The following is a 5060-nucleotide window of genomic DNA, read 5'->3' on the forward strand; positions in this document are numbered from 1 at the left end:
CTGCCCTAGGGCAGGTGTAGCACTCACACCCATGAATCAATCAGAAACTCTAGAAACTTGCCCCATGACTGCTTGAGGCTTTGTGGGGACATCCAGACACAAACTGTAACACCCATCCTGGATTTCAAGAACCAAATGTTAAAGGCAGTCCATAAGGAAACACCTGGAGACAGGCTGGATTTAATTCCATTTAGGTACAGTCAGGCTAAAATTGGGGTGATATCAGCAAGTGGTCTGGAAGAGGGAGTCACTTAGTATAGGGCTTAGGGTAGGATTCAAAAATCTCAAGAAATGTGGATGGAATGTGTAGAGTCAATGTTCCAAGCATGGTAAGTTCAGGTATGCAAGCACTGCTGGACATTCTGGCACCTGGGAGATTATCCAGTCCTAATTTTCTTATGATCATCAGTTCTGTTTGCTGAGGGCAGCACGGTCCTTTTAATGGAATCATGTTTATAGAGGGCAACATTTTTATTGGGAAGATCTTTGCTCACAGATGAATGGATAGGCTGGGCAAGGTGGCATATTCTGTAATCTGAGCACTTTGAAAGCTGAGGCAGGAGGATCACTCTATAAACTGAGTTTAAGGCCAGCCTGACCGCATAGCAGAACCCTGTCTCAAAAAGCAAAAAGAAAAAAAAAAGAATGAATGGATAAAGAAAATGTGATTTTACACACAATGGAATACTACCCTGAAATAAACCAGAACACACAAACGTAACTATCACAATGTTTCTCTTGTATGTGAATCCCCAAACACAAAAAATAGCAAAATATTAAAATATAAATAGCAAAATATAAATAGCAAAATATAAATAGCAAAATAAAAATAGATACTATCAACTGGAAAGATAGTGCTTTCTCAAAAAGCAAGGGATTAAAAGATGTAGGGGGCAATGAAGGGGAGAAGAAGGGAATTTAAAAAGGAATTAAGATGTGTTATATACATGTACCAATTCCCCACAAGGAATGTAAACATTACGTAGTGTAAACATGTACTAATAAATAAATCTAAAAAATGAAATTATGTCATTTAGAGGAAAATGGATGGAATAGGACATTGTCATGTTAAGTGAAATAAAATGGACTTAATCAGTATCACAGATTTTCACTGTAGTGTGGACTCTAGATGAAAACAGACAATGTAAAAATATAAAAGAGACTATTTGAGAAGAAGAAGACTTTTAGGTAGAGTTACCATGGGTGGGTGGGAAAGGATAGGGGCAAGAGTATGATCAAACCCCGTTGTGGGTGTGTTTGAACATGTCAAAATTAAACTCATTGTTCTATGTAATTAACATGCATTAATAAAAATGTTGAATTTTTTTTCAAAAAATAAGATTAAAAAACGTACATAACATGTTTAGATGTTGTGAGACAAAAACACTACATACTGTGTAAACTCACACCATGTAACTAAGGGCAGATTGCCTTTTAAAATTGCTCTGTATATTATATATTAGGTAGTTTTTAAGTAAAAGTGTACAACAACTTCAATTTTGGAAATTTCTCCCTGGTATTGATTGTATTTCTTATTTCTTTATCAACTTCATGCTTTCTGGGTCTTCTTTTAGGATTTGGAATCAATGAAGATAATTTGTATAGCTCTCATTAACTTTTGTTGTATTTATCTCTATTAGTCTCTTCTGGGTTATTGACAAATTCCTAAACTTTACTTTAAGTTTGTCATTTTAGGATTACAGGACCTCTTTCTTATCCCAACATTTTGTATGTATCTTGTGTATACCTTTCTTTTCCAGTAGGATGCCTTTCAACTTTGTGTACTTTTTATTCATATAAAATTGTGTTTTTATCTTTCACTTTCATATGCATGGTGCTATATTTTTTCCTTCTTTGCAGGAGTGAAATAAAATTAATGCAACTTCATTTTGATACACTTTAGATCTAGTTATTGCACAGTAAATTCATCTTCCAGACATTTATTGCTCCAAATTCCTGTAATTTTTTCCTCTTTTCACTTGAATTTTAATTTTTTTCATTTGAAGACTTTCACTTACTTATTTCACATTTGAAGAATTATCCCTCCTACTGTTCTTGTTTAGCAGTTTTATGTCTGTCTTTAGCAGCCTTTAAGAAATTGTGTCACAGAGATAAGGATTGCTGGACTCCTCAATGTAGTTTTTAAAGTGCTAAACCAAATATAAAGAAATTCAAAACCTTGGTCATGCATATTAGTCTCTAAAGTCTTATACTTCTTACACAAAATGCATTGCTCTACCTTGTACATATCTCTCTACATTCCAAAGTAAAGTCGGGATCCCTAACTCTCATCTCACACTCACCTAAGGACTCACTTTAATATATGTATTCTAAACCCAGCACAAACAAACAAATTCTTTTCAGTAAAGTGAGAAAAGTAAAGTTTCAGACATTAAATTGGGAAGCGAGAAGAGGAAAACTCACATACTATGAAGTATTTGCTATTTTTATTATGGTTTTCACAAGGACTCATTTTCTTAAATATCACTGGGAAAGCAATAGACATAACTGTTCCCTGTCAGCTTTGGGCATCCCTTTCATAAAATTCAAAGAGTTTGAATCAGAAATGTCTACAAAATTTTCAACATGAAAGCAGTTCTAGATAATAATTTACCTGTGAGCTAAAACCTGCCAATGGTCTTGCGGGTCACAGGGCCCTGAAAACCTCTAACAATAGAAACACCTGTTGATGACACTGACCTTCTGCTGAAATCATTCTTACTTTGAAGATAGAAAATGAAATCCCTCTCAAAGGTTTCTGTTTTCTTTATTCTCTATGCTATATGAGCCTAGCAACCTGGATCGTTGTCTATGGATGTTGTAACAAGGAAATAAAACTGAGAGGCTTCAAACAAAAGAAATTTACTCTCTCAAAGTGTTAAAATATAGGATTTCAAAGTCAAGATTTCACAGGGTTTCTGCATTCTCTGAGCAAACAGAATTTTTATTTTTTTTCTACTTAGCATCTGGAGTGGACACTCAATTTTAGGAATCTTTGCAATGCAGTTGCATCACTCCATTCCCTCTTTCTGCCATGCCATACCTTTTCCTTGCCCTGTAGAATTTCAATCATATTGTATCACAACCCACCTTACTGATGTCATCCTAATTAGACTATTCTGAAAGTAATGTACTTCCACATGAAGTCACATTTCAAGTACCAAGGATTTGGATTTCATATATTGTTTGTGGAGACACCATTCAGTGGCTAGCAAGAGTCTTTCTCCAAATTACAGAAGGTAGATTTAAATGTGACAAATATATTGATATGGTGATTGTAGCAGGTAGAAGCGCCCGCTCATCCATACTCTTCATCACGTGTATTGGAGGTGTCTTGCAATGCCCAAGACAATAGCCATATCAGAACTCAGTTTTTATCATTTAGTTTGATTAAATTGGTATGTCAAAAGCTTTTACACTATAGCATGTGTACAACATAAAATGTACTGGTGTCAATCATTGATTTTTTTCATAGAAAACATTTAAAACTTATTTTACAACCAGCACTTTTCTTTTTCAACTGGTAACATTTAAATGTTCGATAATGACATATGAGCACTAGCTACATGGTTAGAAAATATGTTTAGCTTAGAAGCCATTGATTATACTTTCAGAAAAGTATTAGGTTGCAGAAGTTGAAGAGGGAGTACAGATAGTTATAATCGCCATGCAGTGCCCCAGCTCCACCGTTTCTCTGTTACGTAGCTCCTGTATTATTGTGGTTCATGGAACAATGGAAGATGTCACAGTGTACAACTGTGGCTGCATAGAAGAACTTACATCGACGTCATTTTAAGTAAAGTTCATAATATGTGTTGTCATTCAGTTTCTTTCTACATTTTGTGGGTTTTGGTGGATATGTAGTAACCTGTATACATCACTACAGTTACACACATAATAGTTACACTGAGGTGAAATCCTGTGCTCCAGGGCTATAGAGGTCTACCCACATGACCTCAGTATTTTGGGTGGTAGGAAATAAAGATAGTTTTCATGAGATGGTTTTTGTTTAAGGGCAGAAAGAGAAGGATTACTCATATACTTCTTGTCAGAAAAGCATTAATAATGGCTGAACCCAATATTGTAGAGGTAGAAAAAACTTGATAGTAGGTTAATGTATCGATTCAGTACCAATAGAAGAAGACAGCAATACAAGGTGCAAGTTGGCCAGGCATAGTGGTGCATGCCTGTAATCCCAGCACTCAGGAGGCTGAGGCAGGGAGATTGTTGTAAATTCGAGACCATCCTGGGCTACAAAGTGAGCTCAAGGCCAGCCTGAACTGCATAGCGAGACCCTGTCTCAAAAAGACAAAAAAAAAAAAAGTCAAAGTTTACAATGCAAGCATGGAAGTTTCTCTATTTTCTTTATTTACTGATTTAGAAATTATGAATTCAGCATGATTATTGGTTCCCCAGGGCAATGGGAAACACATCTGATTTCTGGAGACAAGGTATTGGATAGTCAGATCTGTAGGAGTAATCCAAGGAATATTCAGGGGCTGTTTTGGTTCCTGAGTAGATGTGGCTCCTTCTCACTATATTTCACTTACAAGAGTGCTATGCTTCAATTGTTTTTTCTGAGTCACTACTGGCCTGGGTCCTTTCTTACCCTTACTTCTTACAGGAAACAACTCCTCTAATACAAATCATTGGCATAATCCCAAGTGACTTTGATAATAATAGATTCTTGACACTGGTATGGGAAAAATAAATCTGCCCAAAAGGAGTTTATCTCTAGGGCCTTGTTACCCATGGGCTTGAATGATATCATAGCACCTGGAGTTTGAGAGAATGATCCCCAAACATGATTTTAACTGGTGTTTACACCTGGATACAGGATCTCAGGTGCAGAGCCACAGGGCAGGCAGTTTACCAGATTCCTCTATGGGAATGGAGGAGTCTGCGATGAAAGAAAGTGGGAGCAATTAGATGGGACACCGAAGTCAACAATGAAATCACACATGCACACATACACATAAATATACGCTATATGTATAACCCCGCATGGTATGGCAGGTTCCATCTCCACACAGACTTAGAGCTTTACAGACAATTCTGTG

The sequence above is a fragment of the Chinchilla lanigera genome, unplaced genomic scaffold (genome assembly GCF_000276665.1).
Source record: "Chinchilla lanigera isolate Chin_1 unplaced genomic scaffold, ChiLan1.0 scaffold00031, whole genome shotgun sequence".
NCBI classification, from domain to species: Eukaryota; Metazoa; Chordata; class Mammalia; order Rodentia; family Chinchillidae; genus Chinchilla; species Chinchilla lanigera.